The 17,213-nt window shown below is 31.3% G+C and overlaps 1 protein-coding gene and 1 pseudogene across 7 annotated transcripts in view; both read right to left on the bottom strand.

The window, feature by feature from the left end:
* Window positions 1–17,213, bottom strand: part of LOC107452541 (dachshund homolog 1-like) — a 196,893-nt gene that overhangs the window by 77,641 nt on the left and 102,039 nt on the right.
* Window positions 12,290–17,071, bottom strand: LOC107452540 (solute carrier family 15 member 1 pseudogene; annotated as a pseudogene). The gene has a single exon (XR_015433516.1). The product of XR_015433516.1 is annotated as a solute carrier family 15 member 1 pseudogene (transcript).

Below are 17,213 nucleotides of genomic sequence, written 5' to 3'. Positions count from 1 at the left end.
TCTAAAAAAATTAGGAGGGTAAAACTAATTTCACGCCATCGAATACTCTAAAAGATAGTAAAGCATTGATGGACAGGCATTAGGATCCTGCTTGTGAGCTCATGATAAGTAATAATATAATCAGGAGTAGGCTGCTTAGTAGACTTCTTTCTTTAGCACTTAGAAATTTCAACTTTTGTCAAATATCTAAAATGAGAGCCGTTGTAGTCCAGGGAATAGAGCATTCGCCTCCTAATAAGGTGATTTGAATTCCAGCCATACACAAAACTCAAACCAACCACACTGCTGACGTAAAATATACTCAGTGGTAGACGGATCATGGGTTAGAGTCTGTTTTCCGTCGGACTAACAATGGTTTTTTTTTTGTGGTTTTCCTTTTCATGTTCTTTTTCATACTAGTTAGTTCCATCAAAAAGTCTTCCACGAAGGCAATTTCTCCTAATACTTGACCCGAGAGTTGCTTTGTCTACTGGATTGAGAAAACTATTTGACTTGCCTACTGGATTACAAGAGTACGCAATTGTTCATAGGTAGTCGTAAAATCAGAATTGGGTCTGCTGTCCAACGACGTGTATAAAAAAAAGATCGGAAATGCCCACTGAGAAAGTAAATGCGGTTCGAATCCCAGCGATGGCTGGTTGATACGAACTCCGCATCCGACTTGCGCCGATCGCAATGCTGACGTGAAATATCCTCAGTGGTAGACGTATCATAGATTAGAGTCCCTTTGTCATCAGGTGGGAGGTTCTCGTGGTTTTCCTCTCCATGTAACGCAAATGCGCTTTAGCTCCATCATAAAGTCCTCCACGAAGGCAAATTTCTCCCAAAACTTGATCCAGAAGCTCTCTTGTCTTCTGGATTGGATTCAAAATCACAAGGCTACGGCGTTGAACATTAGTCGTAAACTCAAAATTTGGGTCTGCTGTTCAACGACGGTTACAAAATAAAATATTTAAAGGGGAAAAAATCTAAAAAGAATCACGAAAAAGCACTTAAATTTGCAATAACTTTGAAGCGAATTGGAATTTCACAAATAAAAATTTACAAATCTGACACATTCACAATTAAATATTCAGAACTAAATTCTCAAATGAAAATGGCTCTTTAAGCACATAAAAATTTTTACTCCATAGTTGCAGCACAGCAGAATTCGACCCACCATAGTATTTTTTTCCACTTCATGTTTAACCGCTAATAATTCTTGAACCAACTGTCAATTTTTTTAAATCTATATATTTTTTTTGAAAAAAATATTTTATTCACGTAATTTCTGGTTTTTATATCTTATAAGTTTTGTACAGTGAAATGAAATGGAAAGTAAAGCATAATAATATAAAAAAGAATGAAAAAAATTGCAAAGAAACCCTTAAATTTCCAATAACATTCTATCAAATTGGAATTTTGAAGAAAAAAATTATGTGTTAAGTTCTTAAAAAAAAATCTATGACCCTATAAGCATGCTAAATTTCAACTTTGTAATTGGATTTCCTGCATCCTGCAGATCCTTGGTGTTTTTTACTGTAAGTTCAACGATTAATGATTCTTAATTTTTTCTATTTAGTTAACAGTCAAATATCTTCATTTTTTTATTCCATTGCACTCTTTGTGCAGTTTTCTACAATTCACAGAAATTTCAAGTTTCTAAGTATCATAGTTTTTGCGAAAGAGAAAATATAACAGAAAGTTGTACGACCGAAGCAGCAGTATCTACAAGTATAAAATTTTATAATTTCATACAAACAGTTTTATTCTGATTATTATTTTTATGCCTTGAAGTCAGAGAAATCACAAATTTCAATAAAAAAAAACCTTGAAAGAAGTGTGCAAGAACTGAACTCCAATTTCTAAGCTAAATATAGCAAGTCTATTTTAACAATAAAAAAAATTCAATACTTTTAATAAAAATATGCACTTGAATTAAAACGATTACGTAATAGATCCTTTTAAGGAACCACTTACTCTCAAATTCTTCAGCAAAAGAGCGCCTTTTAAGATAAGAATGAGATGGTTGATAAAAGTTCTAAATCCCCAAAAATGCAGAAAAAGTTGATCCATCAATCATACCCAGAGAAAGTTAATATCAAAAGAAGGACAATAAACAAGCATTTAGGGTCAAACATCTACAATAGACAGAAACAATCCAACAAGTCAAGAAAAGCTATCAAAAAGCCACAAATCTCATTCACTGTGTCAACTTATCCTTTGTTTTCACTATTTGCCGCAAAATAGATGAAAAGAGGTACAAAAAAAAAACTTGATTAATTCCATTGAAACTGAAAAAAATGTTGTTTCGAATTTAAGTGTGAGTGGGTAAAGGCAACATATTACATTTCCTTCAACGCAAATCTCGCCAAACAAAGACCACATTTAATTCTTTTCGATTATTCTTCATTTTTTCGCCTCCCTTTTATTTAAAAGAGCTGTTGTATTCAAGCGGCTGACGACGAATTAAAGCCCCTGTTGAGTTGTTTGGAGGCTTTTGCCGAATGCGTTAATGTATTGTTTCGCAATAATAAATGTAACTCTGGGATGTGAACGCATTGTTCTGAATTTTCCCTTCATTCCTTTCACCACATGTATTTTATTTATTTCTTTTTGTAATTTCTTATCATGTGTTCAAATAAAACACGACTTTCATACCACGTCAATGGTAATTGATTGTGAAATAAGTTAATGCTTTATTCAAACAATAGAAATTGAAAAGCGCAAAGAGAAATGAAATATTAATCAAAAATTCTTTCTCTTTTTTTTGTGGTGACTCGTATTTAATAAATCAACGTTTCGTAAAAAGTTAAATAAAGCATAGCCTTCACATAAAATTCTTTTCTAATTATATTTTAGTTTTGAAGTATTAGAAAGCATAAAATACAGCTCAATGCTTTTAAAGTATTTTTCCTGGCATAAATTATTGAAAAACTCTGATTTGGTCATTTACATAGAAGACCATATTTATATGATAAATACGCAATTAGAATTAATTACTTATCATTTTTTTAAATTAAAGTTTTCTAAACAATTGTATAAAAAGATGCTAGACATATTAAACCAGACCAAATTAGTACAAGAATAAGGAAGAAAGAAGTCTATCTTCTGAGTTAATATTTTAAAACTTCTAACATTGAATAACACGACAACAAACCTGCTACTCCTCATTTATTTGAAAGGCTCATTTCTGGGACAATCGGATACTTGGTTAATCATAACATTCCTTTATGTTACGATTCAGAAGTCAATCAGGATCAACACACACGCGTGACGTCACTTACAGGTATATCATTATGTCTGATCCGAAAACTGATTGAGTGTGATAATAATCCATGTCTAATTGCTGTAACGTTGATCCGCCAACCACAAACCACGTGATTAGGGGCAATAACGTAATTTAAATCACATGGTTGGGCCTAATCACGTACTCGAGTTGCAAGTACCCAATTATGGATACCCTCAAATCTAGCGAATCAGTAAAGTCAATGGCTAATATATAAAGATGTTGGATTGTGTTTAGCCATAAATCCCGGAAGAAAGTTGTAAGAAGCTTCAGACTAAAGCCACGACTTCACGACAAAACATCTGAACTGCGCACTGCTCAAGTATACTTATATTGAATGCATGTCAGATATGTAAAGTATACGCAATAAATTCTGGTTGGGCCTAATCACGTACCCTTCTTCTCGAGTTGCAAGTACCCAATTATGGATACCCTCAAATCTGGCGAAGCTGTAAAGTCAATGGCCAATATACAAAGTGATTGGACAATGTTTAGCCATAAGTCCCGAAAGGAAGTTGTAGGAAACTTCAGACTAAAGCCACGACTGCACGGCAAAGCATCTAAATTGCGCACTGCTCAAGTATACTTATATCGAATGCATGTCAGATATGTAAAGTATGCGCAATAAATTCTGAATATGCATGCCTATATTTAGTTCAAAAGTCTCAGATACTTATACATGCATCTACTTATATATATATATAACTGTACATATCGATATCTGTTTCCATGAGGCATTAAATTGAACCACGTTTCAGATCAAGTTGAACCATAGTATCATGCAATAAATTTTACATGACAATATTTGATCACCTTGGCACCGTACAAAAGGTACAGCAAATTTGAGCTAAATTATGGTTCGACCTGCTTACAATATATCAAAATGTGAATCAGGGTATAAGATGTATCATACATTGTATTAGGTTTAACAGTGTATCAAAATCAAAACAGCTCCTAAGAGAAAACAATGCTGACCATTAAGAATATGTATAAACAGTTAAATTGTGTGTTTCATCATGTATAGTATATATTCTTTACGTACATTTGCAATCTATTGAATGAAAAGAAACTTATAGACGCCTCTTAAAATAGATATTTTTAAAAAGAATGAGGCAGGTGTAAAGCAACTTCCGGAAAATGTTATTCAACCCCCCCCCCATCTATTTTCGGTTTCGTAAGTTAAGTGGACCAAAAATGAAGTCGTGCCTAAGTTATTTAGCTGTTCTACTAATTTTCAGTTTGTAAAAATGTTATCCGTCAGGTCTGCGGAGCAAACAAGAACTTTTCTATCTCATTCCCAAAACTTTTAGCTCCTCTCTCATGTGATGGTTCATCGTAGCGTTGTAAAGATACTTTTGCAATGTGTGTGTAAGGAAACCAATTTACGGGAATGAGCATGGCAAAGAAGTTCTCTCTCTCTTCTTCAGTACTCAAAAGGGTGTGAAACATTTCACTTTTCTATATTCCACCCTTCCACCACTCTTCATCAGGGGAAGAAGGTTGCTCTCATTATTAATTCCTTCTAACGATCTCTGAACTTGGAGTTGTCACTCCAACTCGCCAAGTTGCTTGCCAAAACGAAAAGAGATTCTTATGCACCTGGTTCCCTCTTCTTGAGTCATCTGCTTTCTTCGCTTGCTTGAGTCCATGAAGGGGATCTGCAAGCAAAAGAGGTTGAGTATTAATCACGGAAGGAAGAAATAGGGGTGGTGTGGGGTCTCCGCAGAAAGTTTCTATCTTGTTTTGCACCAGAGATGGTTTTGGTTTATCTTTACTTCCAATGGAGCACGGTTCAACGGGTGGCGTTATGAAATTTTCAATATGAACACACACTCTGCACCGATTTCTGGAAGAGTGGTTTAGGATTTGCAATTAGCGTGAATGAGTTAGTGGAAAAGAGGGATTCTCTTGCTTACCCCCCTCTTTCAATCTTCTGTTTTGAAGGTTAGGTTTGCATCCCCCCCTCAGCCCCATCTCGAATTGCTGGTGACTTTCAACGGCGGTTTAATGCAGTTAGCGCTTTTCGCCGTTTGGAAAAGTTGATTAACTTCAACTGTCATCGACGGTGGAAGCTTTCGGAATCTCTTTTCAAAAGTGCAATAACTCGCGGAAAAATCTTTAATCCTCTTCCTCGTCTTTTCATGCGAGATTAAGTCCGTATTTTCTGATTCAACATTTTCAAAGTTTTCTCTCTCTCTCTCCTTTTTTTAGTCTGGGAGGCAGAATTCCAGATGTGTTGATCGAAACTCCTTCACTTGTTTAAACTTGTTGTTTCACTTTTTGACTCCAGTCTGTTAATTCGTCTCGTTTTCCCCGTCTTAAAATTATTCTGTCAAATGTTTACAGTGCTTTGAAAGGAATTATTCCGTCAAATGTTTACAGTACTTCGAAAGGACATGAAGTTTATTTAATATAATTATCGTTGAAATAATTTGAGAATATTTCCACATATATATACAACTAAGTAACAGACATAATTTGAAGAAAATATGGCCACAGTTAATTTTTAGTTCTGTCATAAAGTAATCTACAATCTCTAAAAGTTCCAATGTTCTCTTTAAATTACACTGTAAAACATCAAAGCGTGTTTAACCATAACACACATTAAATTTTCTGTAACTTTTAACATCGTGCTAACTAGAACCAAATTATCGCACTTCTGAAACTTTTACATGATACTACGGCTCAACTTGAGTGGAAACATGGTTCAGTTAAACATCTTACATAACTTAACAGCAAATATGAACAGTATTATCACGGTACAGATTGCAGGTACAGGTTAATTATATCACGGTACAGATAATGTGGTTCAATGTTGTTGTTTTCGAGGAGTGCACTGTTTGAGTACAACAATAAAAGTTTTTAAGTAAGTAGGATTAAAAAAATATATTCGATGAAACTGATTAAATATTATGTAGCATTTCTTTCCATCAAACAGTCTTTAAGATAGTTTTAAAAAAACATGACAGTAAATCCTATTTTTAAAGCATGTCAGTAATTTCTTACTCACGCTTCAGGCGTGTTTTTTTTAATTAAATAACTATGCATACACAAAAGATATAATTAAAAAGGAGCCTGCTTAAATATGAAGACATTTTCAGAAAAAGTTTTTATTTTTTACTTACAAATGCTCATTAATTAACATAACTCATAATGATTTAATTATTATATTTTGAATTCATAACTTTTATATTTTAATCTGTTAAAACTTCATTAAGTCGTGCTTTTAAGCAATATTTCTTATCAAAAATCTGCTATCCAAAGATCTTGAAGTATGAAGTTAATTTTAAGCAGTGTCTTTAATCTAGATTAAACTTGATTTGTTATATAAATTATGAAACAATGATTGCTTACTTGCGACGAACTAAAAAAAAACTAAGCTTTATGAATAAATAATTTAAAGAAACAATATCGGAAGCTAAACAAAAGCACAAAAATTAGCATGAAGTTGAAAAAGCTTTAAAAAGGTTATCTTGTACAAACACTTTTAAGCATTTGTTGATGCAAGTCTGACCTAGAGTATACAGTAAATAGCAATATTTAAAAAGAGAGATTAATTTGACACGCAATTTTTTCTTCTTCTAAAAAACATAATTTGTCTTTCCTCCGATGTCATATCAGAACTTGGACATACTTAAGAAGATCTCGTGAACGAAGAAAAAAAAAACGTATGAATACCTTTATTATCTAAAACAAAAGTCCACTCTTAATCATCATTTAAAATCTGGAAAAGAAAGAAAAGAAAAAGAAAAAAAAAAACTCTTAACACGTCAAAAAGTTATAGACACTCTATCGCCCCCCTCTTCTTATAAACACCTGCCAAAGATGCAACACAAAAGCTACTTTAAACACTTTCCTTTTGTTCTTGCCATAGGTTGGTATTTTGGCGAGAAAAAATTAGTAAAACTGATACAAAAGGTTATGGAGTTACAGAAGCAAAAAACAACTCTACTCGCCTCTAACTGAGATCAGGTTCCGAAAAAAAAAATCAAAGGGTTGGGAAATTGCTCACTTGAACGTTGCCATCAACGGCCCGTCAACGGCAAATGTCGGCCGAACAAAACACCAAGATTATTTTTGCCCAGGGTTAGTAATTAAAATGGATAAGCCCCTCTCCCACTCCCCTTCAAGATTTTCCTTTGTTAGGGTGGACTAATTAATATTCCTGCTGAAGACAACGGATACCTTAGCGAAAAATTTTGAGAAGAAGCGTTAGGAAGAGTGCGTAAAAAATCTTTTTGGATTATTATCAGAAGCTGTGAAGGCCATTGTCTATCGACTTTAAATCACTCGGTTTGAAAGAAGTTTTTATGCGTATTTTTCAAAGAGCATTAAAAATATTCATTATGTGTGATAAATGATTGAGCTGATTTGTATTTGTTATAGTAATGGTGAAAAAAAAAGAAAGATATTTTTCCAAGAAAAAGTTTAAATGAGTTTTTAAAAAATTATAAAAATTGCTGAAAGACTTTCAAGAAGCAAGTTTTATAAACTGTTCTCTGAAAAAACTTTTAGTTCCCGTTGAATCAGTGAATATTTCAAAGATTTTAGTTTCAGGAAAGAATTAAAGTTAAAAAGACCAGAACTAATAAATAGATAAGAAAAAAGCGTGTAAAAAATATATATTTTTTTTAAAATCTACACTTATGGAAAATAGAGAAAAATTAGTATTGAATATCAAAATATTCTTAAAAACATTCGTTTTATTTACAAATGTAACGAATTCAATATCAATGTAAAAATTATAAGTGAAAAATTTAAATTAATAACAATAGGGGCATATATTATAATAACTGCACCTGATTATTTTAGAAATTAAGTCACAATTTCTCACTTTTTAAAAAAAGAATGAAGTTGATTTTTCGGTTGCACATGTATTTAAGCCTTCATATCTTGAAGTTTATGTTGCACATATATTTATTATTTCACTCTTTTATCAGTTTTTAGCATTTTTATAAATACAATTAATTAAATTTAAAAGTAAGTACGCAAATAAGAACTTTAAAAATAGCTTCCTGTATATAAACAAAAATTAAAAAAAAAAAAAAAAGCATTTGCAACAAACATTTAATATTAGCTAAATACATATAATTTGAAAAGGAACTTAAAATTAAAACAGCATTCCGATTGTTTATGCAGTTAAATAATATTCAAATACATATTAATGCAAACAAATGATAAAAAAAAACATTTAATTTTACTGTAATCATTACAATTAAACAAACTTTTTAAAAAAATTGAAAGAATCTAAAAACATGATTCAATAAATAAATGTTTATCTCCAAAAAAAGCATTTTAAATAATGATGAATAATACTTTTCTTTAGTTTAAATACAAATTTATAAAATTTGCGTAAAGCAAAGAAACGAAATAAATCCCAATTGTTTGTTACAAAATTAAATTATTTGAGATTTGACAATAAACGATTAAAATTAATTCATAGTTTACTTTCATGTGCAAATAGAGAAATATATACAATAAAAATGTCTCAAATGATTTAATTTAATTGTTATTTGTGTTTTTTATGCCAATGATCATTTGATGTTTTTCACTTATATGTTTTTTGATTAATAAAAAAAACATCAGACCAGGATATTCTTTAAAAATATTAGAGAATTTTTCTAACAGCTTTAATCAAATCGTAAAGTAATTTATTCTAGCTTTCTAAGCATGAATGTTGAGGAAGAATGTTATGTATTCGAGAATGTCAACCTTCATCTGTCGAAAGGTACCTCAAAATTGAATCAAGTTACCATATCTTATATACTACTGATTTGGTATTTAATATTTATAGTGGTAGTTATGCCACATTACTCATTTTTCTTCTTTATTTATTTAATTTATTAATTGTCCGGGAGATTGTTTTTCATCATCTGATTTTTGAGCTCTATTTTATGAGCAAATCACCTATTCAATACCACCTATTACCATCACTTATTCCATCGATGTTGGTGAGTTCATATCACTTTCGGATGTCACCAATAAGGGGATTTAATTAACGAATATGTCAACCTTCATCTATCAAAAGGTACCTCGGTAGTTACTCCACAAACCTAAATAACGTTAAGCCAATGGAAATTGAAAGAAAACTAATCTGAATTTATGCACCAAGTGCCAAATTGTGAGAAAAGTAGTGATTATGGTAATTGTAAAATATCATGAATAGGACTTCAATGAAAATTCAAAATGTAAAAGTCACATTTGTGTTTAATGCTCTTTGATTTGCATCATAAAATTTTAATATTTTAATGAGATGTTGCATTACGGTATTGAACAATTTAAACAAACTATGGCATTGGGCAATTAGAAATGCGTAACAGATAAAATCATGCTTATATTGTTATCACTTCGTTTTACGAAAATTAATTTCGATAAACAAAAATATTGACCACAATCGAAATAATTTTTAAAAGTTTCGATTTCGCAATAAATTTATTGAAAAGTTAATTAACTTTGATAAATCAATAACCCACACTCATTATTAGGTACGAAAAATCTGCTTAATTAGTTACGCACACAAACTTTACGATTAATATCTATTTTTGAAAAATTATATTCAAACTTTTATATTAATTCATATTTCGACAACTTAATCAAAATAAATTTTAACGACTAATTTTTTTAGAGTTTTCCAATAATAATTTCGATTTATTTTCAAACTTCTGAAATCAAATTAACTAATTTATGTCATTCCATCAGAAAGCAGTTTATTTAAGCAATATTTTCTATATAATTCAATAACACAACAAAATCAATTATTTCACCTTTTTATTAAACAAATTGATTAAAGAGTACGCCAACTTAGACCATTTCTGTAGTTTACTTCCAGATATCTAAATAAACTTAACTTCATTACATTATTCTACTTCAAAGCTAAAAGTGGTCCTATTACTTTCTATATAAGTTCAATGAAACAAACCAAACAATAAACTTATTCTAATCATAACCTGGGGGCATATATTATTGATTCATTTATCTGAGAGAGCAAGAACATTTAATGGATTTTCTTTTTAAAAAAATAGAAATTCTAATTCTATAAGGCGAAATGGGTACTCGGTACTTAATTTCATAAAGATTTGGCTTCACACGGCTTTTTACCGTGTATAACTTTGGCGACCTTTTCTCCTTATTTTCCACCAAGTCAAATATCTCGAGGCCTGATTAAAAGATCATCTTATAAACAGGAGGTCTCTACTCAAGTGCTTTTTGCTTCCAAAAAATTATAAAAATCACTTCCAAAGCGTGCAGTTCTTTTTGTGTTTCTGCAATTCATTTTAAAGACAGGTATGTGTTGGTAGATAAATAAGAAAATGACGCTATTTCATTTTCACTGGTCTTGAAATAATTTCTTGGGTAAATATCTCGTACTTCAAGAAGTGGTTCAAAGTGGGGACAAAAAAAGAGGTGTGTCTGGAAATATGATTAAGATTTCTCACTAGACCATCGAAATTATCACCAATTTTCTGAGTTATGCGTTCGGAAAATTTGAGATTAAAAAGAATGTGTTCGAAACTATACTTCATCAAAATGATGTTCTCTTTAAAAAAAAAAGTTACGCAGTGCTAAAGATTTATTAAATTAAAAGCAATTCAAAACTGTTTGACATAATTTTTGAGAATAAAGTATTGCGCTTTTTTTCTTTTGAACTTGATTTATTCATATTTAATGGAAAATTTTAAATCCAACTCAAATTAGACCTGACATTCAAAATTTGCTGTGAGAGTTTGCAATAAATAATCATTATAAATGAAAATAAACCAAGAACCAATCACATAGCAGTAAGCAAAAATTGCGGAAACCCGAAATTGACGTCACTGAAAGCAAAGGCATTGAATATCATGGCAACCGGAACTGAATTTTAGCAAATTGAACGATAATTATCGCCAAATCAAGGAGGCCCGATAATATTATACTTCCTTACATTTTTTGCACATTAAAACATCAAACATATTACATAAATATTAACAGCATATAATAGTGTTCTTGATATTTCTATCACTTTAAAATTAAAAAAAGTTTAACTCATCAACTTACACTACAAACTAATTAAATTTATCACATTAATTGCATCAAAATCAAATTCAAATTTCCTTTCAAAATGTTCTTAGTTTCTGCTTTATAATTTCTTTTTCGTATTAAAATGGCGAACATATGTATTACATAAATTATAACAGTACATCATGGCGTTTTTTTTTTTTTAAAGTTATTATTTTTAAATAATTATGTTCAAAACATCTAATTCAAGAAAGTTTCTGGTCCATCACATTTAGGTGCATTAGAACTAAATTAAATGTACTATGATTGGATAATAATAGTTTGTTCACTTAATATTTATTTTATTATCGAATTTTTATTAACTTGTCTTTCGCATCTGAGAGGTAGAAACCTTGCCATTGAAATTGTGATCACTTTTCAACTATTTAGAACACTCAATTCTTAGATGCATCAAATAATTTTTATTGACCACTAGAAGCAGTTTTCCTTTTTTTTTTTTAACCCATTTGCAAATAAGGTGTTGTTTTGGGTTTGATGGCTTGCGCAACTAATTTGCACATCATCACACTTTTCAATTGTGTTCAAGAGTAATAGCAAACATTGCGCATGCGTCGTCATTGCATGCGTTGCAATGGCTTCCTCTGCTGTTTGAAAGATGATATTTAGAATTTTTTTTTTCACTTTTAATTTTGTTATGCATTAAGTTGGTAAGTTTATTTTTGAGATATGGGACCAGAGAAATCTCATAAATACTTCTTGAGTTGTGAATAAAAGCGGATTATTTTCAATACTAATTCAGGTGAATATCGCAAATAAAGAGGGTAAAAAAAATTAGACAACAACAATTTTGCATATGGGTAACCTGTGTTTGCCTTTAGGCTATCACTTTTTTTTATTCGTAACTTATTTCCTCCTTTTTTTGTCATTTTATCGTTAATGATAATTTTAGTTATTTACCAATTAGCTCCATAAAATTTCAACTGGAGCTTTGTATCTTATTGTAGCAATTGATTTCCCACTTGCTTATTTTTCCTTTTAGATCTGTGGAAAACAAAACTATTTACCACTAATATTTATAAATGTGCTAAAAAGATGCATAAAAAACATAGACTATTGCTGCACACACATTAAATGATTTTATTATCGTTCTTGTTTGATAATAAGCTTTCATTAATAGAAATGTAAAAGCGTCTATAAGGGATAGATAATGCTTCTTACACTCATTAAACAAGTATTTAAGTCTTAATCAATAATTTAATTTATGAAACTGACTGAACTTAATTTACTCATTTCCAAAAATACCCACACAAAATAAGAATATTTAGAGATGCTTTTTTTTTCTTCTTTTTTTTAAAGTGAAATTCATTCAGAGAGTCACGTGTGCTAAACTGATTTTATTGTCACATTTTAGATGAAACTAATTGCTATTTACCCAAAACATGCATTTTATTTCTAGAAAATGAATCTCTTTCCATGTTTTGCATTAAACACACAAAATCAGGGCAAATCTTCTGAATGGCGATCACGCTGAGAACACGTGTTTTCACCCAAGAATGAAACACTACAGCTATAGCCCAAAGTTATTGAAATAGCCATTTATCCCCAGCAAATGACACAAAAGAATCGATAGCATGTGTTTCCTGCAAGATTAATGGAAGTCCGATAAATCGACCTCTTTTAATTTTTCTCTCCCCCCGTCTTCGCTCCCTTTCGTCGTAACTTCAGTGATTAGCGTAAACTGTGTTTTAATCGTTAGAATGGAACTGATTTTATCTTAGAAACAAAACATGAGGTCTATGGGTGACCTGTAAACAATACGAACAGTTTTATTTAGAAAGTTTTATAAGCTGCTGTTTTGTTGTCAGTTTTATTCCTGTGAAGTTGAATTTTGAGTACTTATAGCAACAAAAGTCGTTAAAATGAAGAAAAGCAACAGTATGAGAATGAATCATGGTGTTTATTTTAAAAACAGCTCTTTTTATTTCGATAGGTATGTTAGAAATATTTTGTTCAGATGTGTTATCAGTTGTGAGAATTAAATTTTTCAAAAACACTTGTACCAATTTCATCTATGTATTTTTGGCGGTAAATTATGTGACACAAATTCTTTATCATCAAGACATTTAATTTTATACATCAAAACATTTAAGTTAAGGAAAGCACGTGTGACTCAAATATATTTACAAGATAACAACTTACACTAATATATTTAAAACTCAAACTTAATGACAGCCAAAAAAAGGTATATTTTAATTTTAATTTTTTCCAGCCTTCAAGTGTTCATTTTTCTTCTTTTTTAGGTTTTTTTACGGATTCTTCGTTTAGAGATTTTTCTATCACAGCTTCTAGTTTTTTAAGTTCTTCTTCCAGGGATTCCTTTTTTAACTGCTCTTCTTTTACAGATCCTTCTTCTACAGGTTCTTCTTTTGTAGATTCTTCTTCCACGGGTTCTTCTTTTACAGATCCTTCTTTGAAAGGCTCTTTTACAGATTCTGCTGCTTCAGCAACGTCATTTATTTTATGTTTCTTCAACGGTTTTGCCTGACTCTGAGTTTTAACTTTAATATATTTGTAGAAGTAGGCCAAAATAGCGAAAGCAAGCATATCCACTGCCATAAGAATAGAAAACATAAAAAATTCCCAATACTTTTTTTTAAATATTTCTGCTTCAGCTACTACAGCAACGACTACATTACCTAGTGAAACGGTCATTAACCACGCTGCTTGTATGACTGATTTCATAGAAAGCGGAGCCTGTGAATATGAAAATTCTAATCCTGTAATGGAAAACATAATTTCTGCTGCAGTAAGGACGAAGTACTGTGGTATTTGTAGAAGAATGTGAAGAGAATTAGGGTTTACCGTTGTGGTAATGAGGAAATTCGAATATGTAGTATTTTTCACTATTCCAACTATATATGTGCCACCGGAATGAAATTTAGCTTCACCAATTGAGATTTCTGTTTGAGAGCTTTCATTACGAGTTAAATAAATTTCATATTTCCCAGGCTCCATAGGGATATAACCTGTCCGACCAATGTCATTATTTCCAGTTTCATTGTCATGTGAAAAGAGATATGTTCTGTGCCCTTTAAATTCAAATGTCGCATTTTTAGATAAATTCTGAATCGAAAAAAATACTCTTACCTGTGCAAACCCTTGACGTGATTTAACTTTTTGATCTGAACCTGTTTGAACATGAATTTTGTTACTTTCAACGGCTAAAAATGTAGACTGGATAGGGTTGGAGTTTACGATTTCTACAGTTTCACTTAAATTGGCGCACCCGGCTGTCTGATCAGCTACTGTTGAAAAAGTCCAATGGTCTTTATGTTTCAATTTCAGATTGCTAAAAGTTGTCATTTCGTTTGCTTTAAGGAGATAATTCTGAGGTCCAGTGATATTGACAGAACATGGATTTAAGTTAACGACGATTAGTTGACTATATCCAGGCTCTGGTAACACGGGAAGTGTACCTTCCACACCAATTTCAAGAAATCCAGCCATGACAAAAGCAAGGGCTGCAAGAAATCCCCCTAAGGTTATGCGTTGCAGTGGCTTCGTGAGAATATTGCATTTCCCAAGTAAAGGATATACAGCATACTGGAAAAGGGGAATAAAAATTATAATAAACACAGGATTCGAAGCTTGCAACTGATCGGGTTTAATATTAATTCCATACAGTTCCCCATTCATTTTTGTTGCTTGTAACGTCCATCGAGAACCTGTTTGGTCAAAAAGGGCCCAAAAAATGGGTAGTGGAATGAACAATACTAAAATATGCAACAAGATCTTAATATCAGCGATCAATGATTTTTCATATTTATCTTCGGCGTAGTCTAACCAGTGTGCTTTCTTCTCCTTGTCTGTGCTTTCCCATTTATTTAATATTCCACGAAATATGCATCCAAGAACTGACGGCAACACATTTCCTTCTGGCTCTTTTATAATATAACGAGATTTACCTAAAACGAAGAAGACCACTGCAATGATCATTAGTATAGCCGGTACTCCAAAAGCTAGAGGGTAGCAAGTGTTTTCATTGAAACAGCTCACGTCCGCTCGAAGAATAGGAGTTAATAGAGTAGAAAGGAGGCTTCCTAAGTTTATTGAAAAGTAAAATATCGAAAAGAAATGTTCCCGCTCTTTAACCTGATCGCTATGGAACTGATCTCCTCCAAATGCCGATACGCACGGCTTTATTCCTCCAGTTCCAATGCCGATGATTACCAATCCAAGAAGACTGACAACCTTCATAATCTGCAGACTGTTTGGAAAAGATCCGACAGAAATCATAATAACTCCAAGCACATAAATAAACGAAACATAAAAAATGGTTCTGAATCTTCCTAGCCAGGTATCGGCGACTATAGCACCCAAAATCGGTGTGAAATAGGAGAGCATAGCAAACACGTGAAAAAGCATGGTAGCAGTATCTTCGCTGAACAGGAGACGCTCGGTGAGGTAAATTGTGAGAATTGTGCGCATTCCATAAAAGCAAAACCTTTCACAGAATTCATTGCCAAGAATGAAAAAGATAGACTTAGGAAAAAGGTGATGAGTTTCTTTTTTGCTTGGCTCCATAATTATTCCAATCGATAGGTCTAGCAAAGGGGTTTTTTAATTTGTGATACACTGCATTAATTAAAAGAAGTAAGTATCACAGTTGGATATACACATGTTTAAAAGGCATTTAAACGGAAATTCCGAACTTACAATGCTTTCTAAACAAAAGCAATTAGAAACATAAAAAATATAATAAAAGGTAAACAATGTTTTGGATGTTTGTAATTTGTCAACATGTCATACTAGTGCGATCCTTGATATATATATACTTATTGTGCCTAATACACATAACACAATGCATGTAAGCCTTTTTCTACAATTTTTAAATTGTTTTAAGATTTTTTACGTAAATACATTGCACTATACTTGGAGAAGAAATCTAAAATTTACAGTACTAAAAGGGGAGATAACCTATTTTGTAGTATTTTAACACGACAAATAAATCATATAATTCTCAGTATTTATAGAAGAACAATAAAATTCGTCTAGCTGATCAACAATTTTAATAAAGTTGCTCATAATTAATTAGTAATTACTTAGATGCTATGATATTTTTGCTGCTATTAATAAATTTCTTATTTCCTTCGTTGTTCAATATTATATAAAATTTGGACTTAAAGTGGTGCCTGACTAATTTTATGGTTTTGATTAATACCTGAAAAAATAGATTATTGATAGTATAGTCCTTAAAATGCGAGATTAAATAGCAAACATCATTTTAATCAGACATTACTTAGCAAACGTTATATTGATAAAAGTTAATTGAATGCTCGCAATGCGAAAATAATGCTTTTTTAAATACTTTGTTATAAATGTTTGTTAAAACAGTGTCTTGTTAACAGCTTAATTCTTAAAATATGTACAAAATAAGTACTAAGCATTTATTTAAAATACGTACTTAAAAACGAAAATTTAGTTTGGCACTTTTGTCATGAAACTATCTGGCAAAACACATTAAACATGTTTTTAGAGTAACAGATAAATAATGAATCGTTTAACGAGCAATTTCATGCACAGTCATGAAAACTAAAATCATTATAGTATTACTACTTTGGTTAGCTAAAATATCAAACTACGATTGTGAATTCACGAAATGTGTTTTTATTACCTTAAACAGGCAAAGTAAATTTTTAGTAAATAATTTAAACTTTTCAAGGAAAAAAAACTACTTCGTGGATATTTCGAGGAAAGATTTTTATTTCTATATTCAAAAACTAAAATGATTACTGGACAAAAAGGCAAGTGGTAAACAGCAAGGAATAGCTTTGCTTCTCAAGAGTATACTTTCAACAGGAAAAGAAACAATTCAAATTGTTTTTGCCAAAGCAAGCTATTTGATTTTTGACTAATTTTAACAAGAATATATTCATCACTTGGAAAGTTT

The sequence above is a fragment of the Parasteatoda tepidariorum genome, chromosome 1 (genome assembly GCF_982258835.1).
Source record: "Parasteatoda tepidariorum strain Cologne lab strain chromosome 1, Ptep-v5.0, whole genome shotgun sequence".
Lineage (NCBI taxonomy): Eukaryota > Metazoa > Arthropoda > Arachnida > Araneae > Theridiidae > Parasteatoda > Parasteatoda tepidariorum.
Note: the sequence above shows the minus strand (reverse complement) of the source record. Positions and strands in the feature narration are given on the sequence as shown.